The sequence below is a fragment of the Triturus cristatus genome, chromosome 3_1 (assembly GCF_964204655.1).
Source record: "Triturus cristatus chromosome 3_1, aTriCri1.1, whole genome shotgun sequence".
Lineage (NCBI taxonomy): Eukaryota > Metazoa > Chordata > Amphibia > Caudata > Salamandridae > Triturus > Triturus cristatus.
Genome location: NC_140583.1, coordinates 979,914,666 through 979,933,424, shown reverse-complemented (window position 1 = coordinate 979,933,424; position 18,759 = coordinate 979,914,666).

The window sequence follows — 18,759 nt, the reverse complement described above, 5'->3', positions numbered from 1 at the left end:
TGTGGTTGTATGAGTAGGTGCGTGTGTGGGTGTGTGAGTGGTTTAGTGGGTCTCTGAGTGGGTGTCTGAGAGACTGTATGGGTGTGTGTGTGGATGTGTGTGTAAGTGGGTGTCTGAGTGGGTGTCTGTGTGGTTATGTGAGTGCCTGCATGGGTCAGTGATTGGGTGTGTGAGTGGTTTCGTGGGTCTGTGAGTGGGTGTGTGAGTGGCTGTATGGGTGTGTGAGGGGTTCTGTGGGTGTGTTAGTGAGAGTGAGTGAGAGAATGTGTAAGTAGGTATGTGGGTCTGAGAGTGGGTGTATGTGTTTTTTTAATTGGGATCTGGATCTGCACATCCGCTGCGAGGCACACTGGGAGTCATGCTGAGCACTACGGTGGGTCCGCGAATCCTCACATTCTCAACTAAAACTATTTTTGAACAATTTCTTGCCCAAGAGGGGTCCCTCCCAGACCCTTCCATCAGTCCCATGGGGTCAGAGTAACTCTGCCCTGAACCCTTCTACCACTTTAAAATTATTATTATTTTTTTTAATAAAGTTGTGGCCAAAATTGTGGCCACAACTTTCCTCTCAGGTTGCGGCCAGCCAATCACGGCACTGCTGTTGGTGCATGAATGCACGGATCTACGGCTCTGGATATGCAAATGACTTTTTACTTTAATTACACAAAAACAGATTCACAAAATTACAAACAGCACTCTTTCTTGACTAACATCTAGCTTTTTGCCAAATTTGGTGTGATTCCGTTCAGCGGCTTGGGCTGTAGACGTGTCTAAAGCCTGCATCGATAATGTGCATTAAGAGACCCCCCTTTTTCTTTCGTCTCAGGCTTGACTGATCACCCTGAAACTTTCTAGACAGGAGCTGAAGTGACTGGCAAACCACTTTTGAAACTTTTTTGAAGATTCGTCAAACGGCGCCAAAGTTACTAGCAAAACAAAAAAGCTCTCCCTATGGAAACTAGGCCCTAACTCTATCTATCTATCTATCTATCTATCTATCTATCTATCTATCTATCTATCTATCTATCTATCTATCTATCTATCTATCTATCTATCTATCTATCTATCTATCTATCTATCTATCTATCTATCTATCTATCTATCTATCTATCTATCTATCTATCTATCTATCTATCTCTATCTATCTATCTATCTATCTATCTATCTATCTATCTATCTATCTATCTATCTATCTATCTATCTATCTATCTATCTATCTATCTATGTGTCTGTCTGTCTGCCTAACTATACACCAGCTACAGTTATCTTAAGCAACCATAACTATTGCCCTAAATTAACCATAACTCACGCACTTGCCAACACTGCTAATTATATCACATATTACATCACTCAGAACATGTTTTATGACTTCATTGATTACATCTCTGCAATCGCTGCAACATCTGAAATTATATTTTTGAGGAAAACACCGTGCATGGCTGGGGCGCGAGTTATAGTTAATTTAGGGCATGAGTAATACTTACTTGAGATAACTGTAACTGTCAAATTTCACTGGTTTTGTTAGTTTGAAACAGTATATTTTAACTGACATTTTCACCTAACTGTAATGTCCTTTTAGCCTTTGCATTTTTTTCAGTGAATTTCTAAGTTTTTAATTGTAGAGTAAGATATATTTACAATTCCTAACAATGTCATCACTTTAACCTTTGCTTTTTTTAAATAAATTTCCAGGGTATTTTTAATGTAAAGTAATATTTCATCACCATACTTAAAGCCAACCACACTCCACACATGTCCGTGTCAAATCCCCCACTGGCAGCCAACCCCCTGCTATGAATGTCCTTCAGGGTGACAGGCATGCATAGTAGGTTATGGAGAGGGGCTGCCATTACTGTTGACACCTCTCTCCAGGGGGATGGTTGTGCGCAGTGGAGTGTGGGGAGGGACTGACTTCTCTGCTATGATCTCTCCTCAGGGTAACAGGTGTGCACAGTAGTGTGTGGGGAGAGACTGGCCAGTCCACTGAGACCTCTCCCCAGAACAACAGGTGTGCGCAGTAGGATGTGGGGAGGTGCTGGCCTCTCCATTTTTGTTTTTGCAATCGTGCACGAGTCTTGCAAGAGTGTCACACAAACTCCTGTGGGATCTCAATTTTTTTTTAAAGATTTTACAGTTTGTTTCATCACATCACTAATGTCTAATAAACCTCATTTCAATTACTAGGGAATCAGGATGCCTTTAACCTCTCCAGTTATGTGGCTTTTTTGTGATCATTTTCACAACAGCCGGATTTTTCACCCATATTCAGTAAGGGCACCCATTTCATTTCTGCTCTGCCAACAGTCAGCCAATTAGAGTGTGCACTCCTGTGGGACTTGCAGGAGCTTCTCACTCCTACAAGACTGCAGACAGGAAAAAACACCCTCTCAAACCATCCCATGGCTCTTTTTTTGATTTCGGATGATCGGCATTTCCCAAGGTGCCGACTAGTGGTCTGCTGCATGTGGCATTCTGTCACTCATCCTCATGTCTCAGTAGTTCAAGGGCTGTTGCGCACCTAGTACAGAGCTTAAAAAACAGAATCTTCACCAGGAGAAGGAGCTCTGCCTATGTTCGTCCAAGTCAATGCCCAAGTTGACCCGGTGCTCATTGTGGGTCCCGCTCCCCTACATTCCGACATATAATCTTTTTCAGTTTTTTTCTCATCAGTACCTGCATCCACCCCTAAAAAGCATGAACCTGGTATCCATTGTTTTATTCCAAGAGGAAATAGGTTTGTTTTAAGCACAGGAAGATGTATGGATGCCTGATTGATTTTTCCTTTAATTTGCATAATTAGTCTTCAATAAATTATTTCTGTGTAGATCAGACGTCTGTCCACTGATTATATATTTTCTTTACTTATTTGACTATTTGAGGAGCATTGTTTTTTTTTGGTCCGTCCGTCACTTTTGAAGACATCTAGCCTATGTTTTTGGTTTCCTTTAAAAAAACTTTTTTATTAGGTAACCAAAAAACAACGGAATTTCATAACAAATGAACCTCCGTGTTTCATAACACTGGATTCCTTTCACCCATGTGTGCTTGTGTATACAAGGGTTTTCTCTCCCCTGTGTTTAAATAGAAAAAGTTTAGCCCACCTCTCAGTGTGTTCTGCCCACTCCTAGTTTTGGTGTTCTAAAACAAAAGGGGCAACCCAGTGACCAGTATACCTGGGTGAGGTAATCAAATAACAGAAGGTCTACACTTCCCTGCAGGGGGAAGTGTAGACCTTAACTTCCACTGCAATAAAAAAAAAATTCCTCACAGGTAAGGTTTGTTATGTGTTTCATGCATTTTATTAACATTTACCCTCAAGGTATAAAAAGAAATGACTTAAACTTAAAAGAACTTCCTAAAGCAAATTTAATCCAAGTGGCGCTCCTATTAAGAGGCGGCGCAGTGCAAGTGAATACTATTGCAAATGTTACTAACGTCACTCATGATACAAGTGTCAAAAAACCAAGATCCTCAATAAAATTGTTGTCGACGTTTCGACCCACTATGCAAAAATAATCAGAAATGGGTCATCATCAGGATGAAATGTTTTCAGAATGCACCAGAAAAATAAAGGTAAGAGTCCTATATTCTGGTGTGTGTATAGAGCTGTTGATGCATCACCCGGTTCACTTGTGTTACATGTAAGTTTACATGCTCAGGTAGCAAGCTTAATGTTACATCTATGCTCCCTAAGACGGTAGTAATAATGTCTCTATCCTTCTGAAGTTCAGTATTGTGCTTGCATTCTACTCCAAGCAAACTAGGTGATGCATCAATAGCTCTAGACACACACCTGAATATAGGACTCTTGCCTTTATTCTTCTGGTGCTTACTACAAACATTTCGTCCTGATGATGACCCGTTACTGAATAATTTTGCATATTGGGTTGAAATGTCGACAAAAATTCTATTGTGGGCTGTTTTAAAAATTTGACTGTAGTTTTTCGACACTTGTGTCACAAGTGTTGTTAATAACATGACAATATCTCTATCACTCACATGCATGTGTTGCCATTGTAAATAACACGGGTGCACTTCATGCTCACTTTATTCACTTGCATTGCACCGTAACTTAATAGGAGCGCTATTTGTATTCACCTTGCTTTAGGAAGTTCTTTAAAATGTAATCCATTCCTTTTTGTACCTTGAGGTTGAATGTTAACAAAATGCATGAAACGCGTAACAAATCTTAACTGTGATGTAGGTCTTTCATTACTACTGTCATGGAATTTAATCGCAACACTTCCCCCTCAGGGATCACTCCTAGTTTTGGGACACATCCTTTATCTTACTCCCCACTTCACGGGTCACCTCAAAACTTTTTCGGAAAGAGCTGGGGTGGACTAACTTTTTTTTTTATTGCGTGAAGATTCGTCAAACAGCACCAAAGTTTTTAGCAAAATCCATTTCCTATACAAAAGTGGTCCTAAGTATAATCAACTACTTGCAAACACCATTGGGAAATTGATTTTTTGGTGCCATTTGATGAATCTTCACAAAACCTTTCCAAAAAAGGTTCATCCACTGCAGCTTCTTCCTGAAAAGTTTTGGGGTGATTCCTCAAGAAGGGTCTGAGAAAGGGGTGGAGTCCCAAAACTTTTATCCTCATGCAATTTCTTATCGGACTCTTAGGCACAACCACAGAAATAACAGTTGAACAGAATCTAACCTAATTTGACAGAAAGTTAGATCTGTACCCAGAATGCATGCTTTTTGTGATCTGGTGGAAATCTGTTCAGGAGTTTATGAAATTTAGTTTCAACATTTATAGACGCATGAGTACCTTAGACTGGCAGATAAAAATTTAAGATCTGATTGGTCACCTCACATCAACAAAGATGTTTGGCAGCCATTTTAAGACTCGAGGACTTGGTCCCTGTGCCCTGAAACGAAAAATAGAATAAAATATATTGGGGCAGGGTAGGAATAACTTGACCCCCTAGGGCTAGTAGGGGTGTCCATGTGGCCAAAAATTAATTTGTTTAAGCCTTACATCGGTAAACAAAATGTAAATGGGTGGGACAAGGCTCTTTTTGAATTAGGAACTCTCTACCCCCCTTCCATCCCGGGTGACCATGACCTGGGGATCAGTGCATTCATTTATATTTTGTAAAAAGGGGAGTGGGACGTTTGTGAGTACTCCTCCTTAGCCACTTACTGGCCCCAAGGACCTCCATCCGTGGGGCCTGAGGATATTGTTTTAAAATATATATTGGAAAAGAGGACCTTTGTGTTCTCCCACTGTCCAAGTCAGATAATGGCCCAGGGACCTTATCTCCTGGGGTTGAGTTAGTTCTGGTTGTTCACACTTAATGTGGAAGCCGTTATCTTTGTACCCTGCCTGCAAGAGTAGGGGTCTGGAACAGTGAATTTTCTCATGCCGTGGGTGCAGAGTAAGGCTGCTTGTGCTGCATGAGCAAATTCAGCTTTGCCGGATCCTGCTGGTACCCAGGTAACAGGAAGCTCGTGTTGGTAACCAGCAAACTGGTACGGCAACAGGGGACTTGGGGTTCCCACCATGGCCCCCAATGATATAAACGTTGAGGATCAGTGGGTGGGATCGGGTACCCACATTTAAATTTAAAAAATATAAACTAAAACATGGTTGGCACCCATAATGGAGACTGATTGGGGAACCAGCGGGCTGTGGGGGTGTCAAGGCTCCCTCTTGTAGCCCCCAACAAGATCAAAGTTGTGGGTGCCCTGTGTGGAACTACGACACCCAACATTAAAATAAAAACAAATTACAAAAATATGACCGACTCCTACTGGTACCTGTGACAAGTGCTGGCTAGGGTAGGCCATGGGGACGTTGGTCCTCCCCCTATAGCCTTCAACATTACATATATTTGCTGAGTGCCCCAATAACTACTCACTTCATATTCACTGCTTCTGCCGGGGGAGCAGCCCATAATACCCTGCGAGGGCTTTTAATATTTATTCTCAGCTGATCATGGTGCCCCACTGGCACAGGCATCACCCACATTTTTTTTAACTGTTAAGAGGGAATAGCAGGGAGCACAGCAGCCCCCCAAGGAATATTAAAAATAATTGTTGCAGTCAGTCTCCTGGGTCATTGTTAGGCCATCCTATTTTAGGTTTAAATCAATAATAACTGATAAAGCCCCACCAGAAGTGAAACAGCTCTTACATATAAACACTGAAAAAACCACCTGGACACCCCACCAACTAAAATCCCGTTCACAGAAAAGAAAGTGAGAGCGAATGAGTCATTTTTCTTTCTTTTTGAAAACAGAATGGAACTTTGTCATACAAGGTAACAGCAAGAAAGACTGGTCTGAAAGTATTCTGCATGAGTTTTGTTGTTTAAGAATGTGACTGAATACTGTGCAGCACAGTTTTACCCACTGTGACCGAATGGCGGGCAAACATGTATCTATATATGGGAGCGGAAAAAACAGTATACTCAGCGAGGGGATGCCCCAGGAAATTCAGGAAGATATGGCAGCCATGGCTGAGTTGCTACGGCTTAGAGTTGATCGATGGGGACCCGACTGAGACACAGTTTAACACATAGAGGCCTTAACAAGTGGTGTAATGCACTCTTGCATTACCAAGGGGACGCAGTGAATAGAGCATGACTATTGTAGAGGGTGGGATTGTGGGGGGGGGGATTGTCAAACGAAATGATTTTATATTTTGCTCTCCATTTCCAGAAAGAATGGTTACTGATTATAATTCTACTTTTGTAACATATGAGATGCACCTGCTGTTGTTTTGGCTGATTCTTCGAAAAACAAATAAAAACAGTTTAAAAAAAAAAAGAATGTGACTGAAATATTGTTTAATAGTCCTTTTGTTTCTACCAGTTATGTGTACCTGGATTAAAGGTACAAGGTTTAGGCAAATGTTTTAGGTCTGATCTAATTATTTTATACACTGCAGAGAATAGGAGAATATTAAACTCAGATTTGATCTTTTGGCATTGTTTATTTCTTTCGCTCCCCAAAAAATGGCTGAACCATAAGCATACTGGCCAATTTGTACAATCATATTCATCCACAGAATCGGTAAAACTGTTTGGTACATCAGTCCCCTTTTCTAACAAGTCCGCATTGATAGCAAGTCACCTGCCAAACACACCAGGCTTTAACTATTCAATGAAAGGTGTAGTGACAGGTCTCTGTTAAAGAAGTATTGTCACTAGGCGTGAAGGGTAGTGGTGAAAACATGACACAAGACTTTACACATACCAGCACAATTCATATCTGTAAAGTGTCCCATACTGATGTGTGATACAGCTAATTCCGGCTTTGTACTCACCCGCACTTTACTGCCAGGGCTTTTTAGTCCACTGTTACAAAGTTAACAGCAAACCTTCAGATCCCTAAATACAATGTTTTGTCTCTAAAAAAGCCTGAACTGACTTAAATTTAGTCATTTACCATGGGAATACTTAGCAGCTATGAATGTCCACACAACAGCAGCACCACCTTAATGGAGTCACAAGTTACTATTCTGTTTGCAGGGTTGACTCACCCTACAATATAATAATATTTATTAAGGAGTAGGTGAATAACTCCCAAATGTTTCCAGGTATGTTTTTCTTAATACATTTGAATATAAGCACTCTTACATTTTTTAAATAAATTAATAGTCCTGATGACCAAACAGAGTCCTGAGTGAGTGTGAGAGGTAATGAGATATGATAAAGGGTAATGAGATATGAGAAAGGGTAATGAGATGTGAGTGAGAGTTAGTGTGCAACACACATACTTGTTGTGCTTCAAACAGTCTGACGTAATTCCACTAGATACACTGCCAATTTGAAAAGACTACATAATGTGCATTATTTCTCATTTAAGTTAAATATGTGCTTTGTATCAACTACAAAAAACAACATTTTTTGTACACTCTAGAACAACTCAATGTTGTATTATGTTGGGGGTTAGGCAGATGAATAAACACTGATTTCAAAAGGTTTGGAAAACACTGTTAAACACCACTGAAATCCACAAAAAACATAAACAATGAAAACAGAACAGCCCAGTCATTAAGTGCATGACCCCAGGAGAGCTAAACATATTTTAAAGCACTCTAAGTTAGAGTTGTATGCTGTTCAGCTGGATTGCAGGAATCCCTTGTTGATGGTTCTATGGTGCATTTTATGGCCTGAAGAGTGTTAAGGGAAGACTCAAACACACATTTATGATTGTCTTCAATAAAAATGCTTTATTTTAAATATTTTAGTCACTGTTCATAAGCATTGCTACTAGTATATTAACAATGAACACATCGGTGTCTAGCTATTTATACGTTATTGTGGTGACTTTTTGACACAGCTGATAAAGCCAATAGGATTACCTTTTATATTTTGGTGTTCTGACACTTTGATAAAGCCAGTAGGTATGTCTTACTTAAAATGACACCCTTTAATACCATTAATTTATGTTAAAAAAACTCAGAAATTCACTGGAAAAAAACAAACAAAATGATGGTATAGTTAGGTCTTGTAATGATATCTTAATTTTCTTTTTTCAAACTCCAGAAACTCACTGAAAAAAACAAAGGTTAAAGTAACACTATAGTTAGGTTCAAGTGTCAGTTAAAACGTAGCATTTTAAATTCAACAAAACCCTGAAATTCACCAGTTATAATAATTTGAAGTAGACTTTACCTCTGAATTTAGTCTTTTATGTCCAAATACACCTCAGGAGCACACTTCTAAAAACCCCAGGATCTCAAGAGAGGCACTTATAGACACACTGAGTGGCAAGCAGAGGTCAACAGTAGAGTCCATTCCAAGTCCATTTGCCACTGGTCAGCTGAGCAGTTGCAAAAACAGTCTCTTGTAGCTTGTTGTATCCCTGTAGCTAGAATAGCAGGTCAGTCTTATGGCCCTTGGAGCCCACTTCTTTTCCCTGGGTACAAGAGACAGATCTAGTTAAGTCCTCCAGGGCTCTTCTTAGGTCGCAGACAGCAGGTTTTGTCCTCTTCTGATCTTCCTTAAGTCCAGGAATGTTCTGAAGTGGGTGTCTGGAGATGCCACATTTATACCTGGCACAAACAAGGGGGTTAGAATGGCCCTTAAGGCCACCCCAACCAATGGGTTTAAGGTTCAAGGGGCTACCCTTACTCACTTTGGACATTTTCAAGATGGCCAAAAGTCTTCGGCCTCATTAAACATGCAGTGGCGTAATGATAATTGAGGGGGCCTCCCTGCAAGGTACGTGGAGGGGCCCCCTCCGGACTCTTATCAGGAGCTCCCCGGCCGAAGTGCAGTGCTGAGGGGGCCCCCTGGAACTTGGGGACCCCCCCGCACTGCGGGGGATGCGGGGGCCTGTGTTACGCCCCCGTAAACATGGGCTCTGAAGGCTGGTGGTATGTATGGGAGTGCACTATGATAATCCTAGTGTCCTTCCACATTTAACACTAATATCCGGTTTGCAGCAGCCCCTTTACCCACAACATCTTCAGCGACTGAAGTCTGATTGACCAAAGCTGAGTTTTTACTAACGAGACAGGGGATACACAAGAATTGTTTTGGCATCCCATCTTCCGCATTTGAAGTGTGTCCTTAATTGTTATTGTAAACCCAGCTGACATGTCAAACAGGCTTTGACACTGCAATGTCAAAAAGAGACCCTCTGTGATTGGGGCCTGTCTGACTCGGAAGACAAACGAAGGGCCATGCTCAAGTGTCACCTAAAATTTGTGTGTGACATGGGAGGTCTCTTTCAAGTACAGCTCAAGAGCCATATGAAAACCCCAGCAGACCTGTCATGTAGGATAAGACATTCAAGCAAGATTTCACAATCTAATGACAAAAAACCTCCTTCCAACCTCCCCCGCATATTCTGTCATGTTCAGATAGATCATCTCTGCCCTTTCAGGTCAGCCTATTGCTTGCTCCTGGGAGGAAGTTCATACCTCATTCACAGCTATTGAAATGCCAATTACTGGCAGGAATAAGAGGGACAGGAAAATGATCCACCTCCACATTTAGGGCCACATGCATCAAAGTCAGGAATTGCGATTCCTAAATAGCGATTTTTAAGAAATTACTATTTAGGACTCGCAATTCCCTATGCATGTAGGAATCGATAAAAAAAATGTGATTCCTACATATTCCTTAATAGCGAGTTTCAAATTGCGACTCGCTATTAAGGAATGCCTTCTCATTCATTCCTATGAGCCTAGAGGCCAGTAGGAATAAATGGGAATGCATGCGCAATTTGCGAGTACCAAATAGGTACTCGCAAATTGCACATGCAATTTGAAGGGTGCTAGGGGGCCTAAAGGCCACCCTGCTGCACCCCCAAAATTGGCATGTGTGCACATGTGGTGCACACATATGCCCTAAGGGCATATGTATGCACCACATTGCACTTTGAAAAATGCATTTTAGTGCATTTTTCAAAGGATTCACAAATTACTATCAACTTGAAGATGATGGTAATTTGCAATTCCAAATTGCGAAAACACAATTTGCGAATGCATAATGCATTGCATTTAGGGAATCGCAAATTGCGATTCCCTAACTGCATTAGCAAAATAGGTAATCGTAAAAATTGCGATTACCTGTTTTGCAAATGCTTTGGGGCTTGATGCATCGCAAATAGCATTTTACTGGTCGCAAATGGCGACTGGTAAAATGCTTGATGGATGTCCACCTTAGTTTCCAGGGACTTCAGCCAGGAATAACTTTCTAAAAGACATCTTTTCAAAATATTGATTACCAATCTGGCGTCACCAGTGAATTGGGCTTGTATTAAATATTTCAGAATGTCAAAAAATCTAATTTGTAGCTATATCCTATTGAGAAATAACATTTATTAAACTTAATATACTGTAAAGTATTCAAACAAGTAGTTGATGGAATATTTACAATCTCAGCCACTGGTAATTACTCAAGCACTATCCCAGTCCATCATTATTTTACTTTTTTTAATTTTTATTGATTTCTTTTTTCAATTGCAGTGAAAGAAAAAAAATACAATACAATGGCAACATTTATACAGAGTGTAGCAACTCCCCCTTCCCCTCCAGATGCTGAGAATATATATGGCTAGTGCTGAATCTTAAAAACATAGCTGTAGTAGTATTTTAGTCATTATTTTACACACCATGCCACCTCAGTTTGGACTCAGCCATAAGCAAATCAGTCTTGACCCTGCTCCAATGGGAACAGTCCAGCCAGAACTGGCAGGCTAGGTCCTCCCTGAATCAGTATATAAGCAACACAGGTCTGTTGTTTCTCTAATTAGGGCTCATCATCCCTGTATAGTTTGATTCCAGGTGCAGTGTGCCCGGGACCCACGTCTGGACATACCAGTCCCACTTAGGGCAACACAATAAAGTATACACAAAAGTGATGGATAGAATGTTTGAATTAATCTCAGTCACTGGTAATTACTCAGGCCACATCCTACTCCATTGTTATTTTGCACATCAATCCACCTCAGTTTGGAACCAGCCATGTGCAAATCAGCCTTGACCCTGCTCCAATAAGCACAGTCCAGCCCGAACTGCCAGGCCAGGTCCTCCCTGAACCGGAATACAAGCAACTCAGGACTGGTGTCACCCTATTTAGAGCTCATCAGCCTGGTATAGCTTGATTCCGGTAACACATTGTGCACAGGACCCACGTCTGAGCATACCCACCCACTTAAGGTAACACAATAAAGCACACAAAATTGTGATGGATGGAATGCTTGAATTATTCTCAGCCACTGGTAATTACTCAGGGCAGTATCCCAGTCCATCGTTAGTTTGTACACCATGCCACCTCAGTTTAGACCCAGAAATATGCAAATCAGTCTTGACCCTGCTCCAGTCGGAACAGTCCAGTCAAGTCTGAACATCCAGGCCAGGCCATCCCTGAAGTGAAATGCAAAATAACGATGGTTTGGGATACGGCCCGAGTAATTACCAGTGGCTGAGATTCATTCAAGCATTCTATCCATGTCTGGCAGTGACAGAAATTAAAAAATTGGCTACATGTCCGCTCTCCAATTCAGAACAGACAGACATGCAGCCATTTCTCTGGCGACCCTTACTCTGTTAGGCCGTCAAAGAGATTTGGCTATGGTAGTGATGGAGTAGTTACCGACGTAGGCAAACCAAAGGTCTGCCCGCATTTAAATCGGGCAGGCAAACCTTCCTGTTGGCGCTATGTATACTCTGTTGCCAACATTTAAATCGGGCCCTAAACCTGTTAAACACTGTGTGCCAGAGAAAAATTGTAGATAGGGTAGTATTTTGAGGAAGTAAATATGTTAGCCATTCAGCAGTGTTAGTTACAGGGTGGACATAGAACATTGTGAGAAGACAGTGGTTTAAGACAGGTGGGATAAACAGGTGAATGGGAGAGGTAAGGACAGGTGAGAAAAGAAACAGAGGTTTGACAATTTGAGAACAAAAGGAGAAAGAAATGGATTTCTGGTTCAGGTACATTAATGAATTGTCCAAGATTCTCTTTCTAGTTGGACGATGAGCTCTTTTTGCTCTTCACAGAACAAGCAAGACTAAGTTAAGTGATTAATTATCCTGCCCAGAACCAACTGTGTTCTATTGGAATGTGATTATCACTTTAGCTACCAAGTTACTCTATGCCTTGAGTGACACCTTCAGACGGTCCTGACTTTCAAGCCACCAGCACGTTCAAAGCTGAAATTGGGATTTAGGATTTCCCACCACGCAACATTCACTGTTGCATGGTTTTTATTCCACTGTATTGCATGGTAAATTCCATACCAAACATTGATGTTTCCCTACTCTTTATTTTTTGCCATGATGCTTTGCCTCTTCTCTTTTAAGCTAGAGTGGCATGATAAACAGCAATGTGTTGCGAGAAGGGCCTGGGTGGACAGACTTGCTTCCAGATGTTTTTGATTCAACAGTCGCCTTCTTTCAGGTTTTTTGAGGGGGTTGGGGCTGTTTGTTTATGAAGGTTACCCTATTCCTCTGTCTCTCCTTTTTTTCTGTATGTGGGGGGTGCACTTCTTATCCCCACACTGGTGATTTGCTAGGCATTTCCCAGTCTCCATCTGTGTAGGTATTTTATGTCACTGTGGAGCGTAGGCGGTGAAATGTCCTATTACTTACCGGTAATCTTCATTACTCCGGGTCCCGTAGTCCTCGACACCTCCATTACAAGTGATATTTACTATCTCACCGACAGAAAAAAAGAACGAAGGAATGCTGGACCTACCCTCCTCCTCCCACTGGGAGTACATAAGGCGTACCGGTCCCAGCATTCCTCCTGAAATACCAAGCCACAATGAAGGCCAGCAGACAGGGAGGGAGGGAGGGAAGTCCTGAAGGTGTCGAGGACTACGGGACCCGGAGTAATGAAGATTACCGGTAAGTAATAGGACATTACCCCCAGGTCCCTACGTCCTCGACACCTTCATTACAAGTGAGAAATACCAAAGCAGACACCGGCATTCATTCCAGAAAACACAACAAACCGCCAGGACAGCAAAACAAACCCAGAGATTTATTGGAGACAAAAAAAGGAAAAAACATCAGGAGCGAACAGAGCTCAACACCCCCAACGCAAAACTCCCATCATCCCCCAACAGATTGAGGGGCCGATAATGCCTGATGAAAGTATTAGAAGAGGCCCAGGTGGCAGCTCTACAAATCTCAGAGAGAGGAACACCCCGAACCTCCGCCCAACAGGCAGCCACCCCCCTTGTAGAACGACCCTGAATCCCCAAAGGAGTAGGTGACCCAGACAGAGAGTAGGCCAAGGAAATGACTTGCTGCAGCCAACGCCCGATCAACACAGAAGAAGCCTTACCCCCACGTCAAGCAGCCCCAAAGGAGACAAAAAGGGAGTCCGACTTGCGAAACACCGCCGTGCGACCAAGATAAATGCGCAAAGCCCGGCACACATCCAACAAGGACCACCGGGGACCACCAGAAGAATCCAAAACAGAACCCAAGGCAGGCAAGACCAAGCCCTGGCACCTGTGAAATTGCAAAGAAACCTTCGGCACAAAAGAAGAATCAAGGCGAAGCACCACCCCACCCTCTGTGCAGGACAAGAAAGGTTCACGCGCCATCAAGGCCCCCAACTCCCCAAGACGACGAGCAGAGGTGGCGGCCACCAGAAAAACCACTTTGAGAGTAAGAAACTTCAAATCCACTTCATCTAAAGGCTCAAAAGGAGCACCGATAAAAACCCGAAGAACTAAGGGCAAATCCCACAGGGGAAAGGAAGGGCAAGGCACAGGACGAGAAATAGAAAAACTGTGTAGCAGACGAGAAACCAAGTCCTCAACATCCGAAAGATTCCCCCACGGGGAACGAAACGCCGTAACCGCGGCCCACTGGGCACGTAGAGTGGACACAGCCAAACCCTTCTCGAAACCCTCCCACAAAAACTGAAGCACAACTTGCAAGGAACAGTACAAAGGGGACAGGCACAACGCCGAACACCAACGACCGAAATTACCCCAATGCCGATCATAAGATTTGAGGGTAGAAGGCCGCCGGGAACGCTGAAGGGCCACCGCTAAATGTTCCGGGAAACCGCGCTGCCTCCAACCCTGCCTCTCAACCTCCACACCGACAGCCGCAACCGGAGAAGAGACAGGGACGGGGAAGACCTCAGAGGAGACGGGGACAGGGGAAGAAACCTGGGACACCTCATCGCCAAAAGACGAACCGTCGGAAACCAGGACCTCCGAGGCAAAAACGGCAGGACCACCACCACCTCCCGATCCTCCTGACACAAACGGGCCAGAAATCAGGGCACCAGAGCCAGAGGAGGAAAGGCATAGAGGAGACGGGATGGCCAAGGAATCGACAGGGTGTCCACCCCCAGCAACCCTCCTGCAGAAACCGGGAGCAGAAGCGAGGAAGCTGTGCATTGTGCCGGGAGGCAAAGAGGTCCAGAAAGGGAAGCCCAAACCTCCCGCACACAAGCCAAAACGCAACCGGGGTGAGAGACAATTTCAGAGAATCCGGAAAGCAACGACTCAGGACATCCGCCACACAGTTCTCCACTCCCCGAATATGAACCGCTGTCAGAGACAGCAGATGGCCCTCCGCCCAACAAAACAGGGGAACAACCACCGCATTCAAAGAGGCCGAACGAACCACCCCTTGATGATTGAGATAAGCCACCGTCACCATATTGTTGGACCAAACCAACACGTTCCGACCGAGCAACAGACCCCGAAACCCCATCACATCCCTGGACACAGCCGTCAGCTCTCGCCAGTTGGGCGACCGGCGGCTCTCCAGGAGGGACCAACGACCCTGAAGGGATCGAGACCCCAAGGTTGCACCCCGCCCCAAGGAGCTGGCATCCGTCATCAAGACTAGAGAAGGGGAAGACTGCAGAGGCAGACCCAGCGACAGCTGGCCCCTCACCAACCACCACAGAAGACCCAGGAGGACCACAGGAGACACTGGAATAAGAACTTCCAAATCGCGGGACAGGGGATTCCAGAGAGACAGGAGGTACACCCAAAGGGGACGCAGATGGAAACGCGCCCAGGCCACCGTAAAAACAGTCGCCGCCATCAGACCCATAAGACGCAACCAAAGGCGCACCGGGAAGGCACCCCCCACCCTGAAACGCCGAGCAAGGGACACCAATGTCACAACCCGAGGTTCGGGGAGGAACAACCGGTTCAGATCCGAACGGAAGCGGGCCCCAATGAAAACCATGTCCTGAGACGGCGTCAGCTGACACTTGGGGAACTTGATCAGGAAACCATGGGCCCGCAACGCCGAACACACCACCTCCCGGGCCTCCAACAACTGGACCCGAGAGGGAGCATGGACAAACCAGTAGTCCAAGTACGGGTACACCATCACCCCTCAGAGATGAAGCCACGCGACCAAAGGAGCCACCACCTTCGTAAAGACTCTTGGCGCCGACCGAAGACCAACACCATGAACTGATAATGACGCCTCAGAACACAAAACCGCAGAAACCGGCGGGACCGCGGATGGATCGGAACATGGTAATAAGCATCCTGAAGATCCAGGGTACACATGAAGTGACCCAGAAGCACCAAAGGAATCACCCTTTGCAAAGTCTCCATGCGAAAAGGAGCCCTGGTCACCCACTTGTTTATCACCCTCAGGTCCAAAACCAAGCGGAAACCCCCCGTATTTTTGGGAACCAGAAAGATCAGGGAACAAAAGCCCTCCTCCATCTCCAAAGTAGGAACATCCTGAACGGCACCCTTCCGAAGAAGATCCACAATCCCCTCAGAGAGAGGAGCCCGCTTCAAACGGCATGAAGGCCAGGGAGTCGGCCGAACCCCGGAATCTGGAGGAGGAACCGAAAACTCCAGAGTATAACCCAGGCGAATGATCTCCAACACCCAGGTGTCGGAACAAGACTGAACCCAGGCCGTCAGGAAGAAGCGCAGCCGCCCTCCAACCAACAACCCGGGAACCACCGCCAAAGAGTCAGGAACGCGGCTTGGCAAGCGGAGGGGACTTAGCCTTATAATCCCGACCCCGGCCAGAAGCAAACCTTCCCTGGCCTCTCACAAACTGTCTACGAGAGGCAGGACGAAAGAAAGACTTGGATTTAGAAGGGGCAGGAGCAGAAGAGGCGACTTTAAATGAACAATGCTTCTTCTCCTTAAACAGTTTATGCAACTTGGCCTCCAATTCCCCCCCAAACAACATAGTACCCTGGAAAGGCAAACGCAAAGCACACGCCTTCTGCGCAGAGTCAGTCTTCCAGTCTTTAAGGAAAAGACTGCGACGAGCCGCCACTCGAGCCCCGCCGGACAGTGCAGAAGCACGCACCACGTCAAAGGAGACATCGGACAGGAGCTCCACCTGACGCTCGATCTGCTCAAGTAAACCGGAACAGTCAGTGGCATTGTCCATCGATTGATAGAGCGTCTTCAGGTCAGACAGCAGAGACTGAGAAACATATGACCCATAGACGCCAGCCCGCAAGGCCAGGTGGGAACCAGAATAAACCTTCCTGAGTGCAACATTCGCCTTCTTTTCCACAGGATCCTTCAGCACGGCGTACTCAGCCAGGGAAGTGCGCCCCACCAAACTAGCCACAAAGGAGTCAATAGGGATAGAATCAGGAAGGTCCGAAGCCATATCCTGCAGAGGATAAAGCCGAACCATGAAACGCGGAATCAAAATGCGATCAGGATCAGCCCACTCCCGCTTCAGAACATCTTTAATGAAGGGATGGACAGGAACATCAACCATGGCAGCACTCTGAAATTGACGTAACAAAGGCCCCCTAGAGGTACTTGGAGCGTCCTCATCCGGGAACCCCATGTTCTCCATAACATGCTTCAGAATACCCGGCAAAGCGTCCTTGTCCACATATTTGCCCTTTAAATCACTGTCCCCCAACCAAGCAGACTCATCGCCAGAAGAGTCGGAAGAAACCGGAGCAGGGCACTTGCGACGGGTCCCAACAAGACCCATCTCAGTCAAAGTCTCACGTATTAAGCGCTTAATACGCGCATCTCCTCCACCATCAAGGCGTCGAGACCTGGCAGGGGAAGGAGACCTGGAAGCAGCAGACGAAGAAGAAGAAGAGGAAAACCTCTCCCGATGATGCCTCTTCCTCGAACGTTTCCCCATGGCAGAAGAATACAAGAAGCACAGCCAAAAACAAAGAAACCCCACAGCACAAAACCGCTATGCGGTACTCACCCCACCGGCCCGTTTATAACAAGCAGCCCACAGCTGGGAACATCGAGGCGCCTGACTTCCGTCCCGCCGTCAAAACCGGAAGTCAGGCAGGCCGAAAACCGGAAGGGGAAGGAAGCTGCAGCCATTCCGGGAGCAGCAACCGGCCGCGCCCCCTAGCAAGCCCGGCAGGCCAGGAGGGGCGGCCATCGGGCCAGAGGAAAGCCAACGCGGTAACACCACCGCCGCGCGGCAGAAACATCCAAGGTGAAGCCCGCGCCACTCCCTCCAAGCCCAGCAGGGAGGGAGAGGCCTCCGACGAAGGACAGAGCAGCAGCCTCCGTGTAAGTAACCAGCAAAAGGCAGGAGCGCCCCCGTTCTTGCCACGTTCATACCACTGTCAGCATGACAGAAAAAAAGAACAGGAGGAATGCTGGGACCGGTACACCTTATGTACTCCCAGTGGGAGGGGGAGGGTAGGACCAGCATTCCTTCGTTCTTTTTTTCTGTTGATGAGATAGTAAATCTCACTTGTAATGAAGGTGTCGAGGACGTAGGGACCTGGGGGTAATGTCCTGTGCTAAACGGTATACAGCAGATAAGCCACATCCCCTGGAATTATTATGCCAACACTCGTAATAGTCAAAAAATGAAATTTGTGTCCTAGAATACAAAGTGATGTTGGATAAAAGACCAGGACTGGCTGAGTGTGCCGTACATGGCATGGGGAAGATAGAAGGAAAGGCAGGTGAGTTGGCCTATAGTTAATCCATAGTGGGTGGTTTGAGTTCCTTTTGTGTTTTTAGAAACTGACCTGTCTTTGAAGGCCCTGATAAATGTGTACATCTGTGTGCATTCACTGTTCTTGAGATGCTTTTCCAGTTCAGAGAGCACCTGGGTTGGCAGTTCGGGCTGAACTTTCCTATTGGACCAGGACTAAGAATGATTTGCATATAGCTAGATCTAATCTGAGGTGGCACGGTGGGCAACAGAACGATGTGCTGGAATGCTACCCCATGCGATTGCCAGGGGTCAGACAAGTTGAACCATTCCTCCCATCACCTTTTGTGTGTTGGGCATAACACCCTAAGTCGCCAAAGGGATGCTAAAATGTAGGTCTTGGCTCACTGTGCCACTGGAAACAAGCTGCAC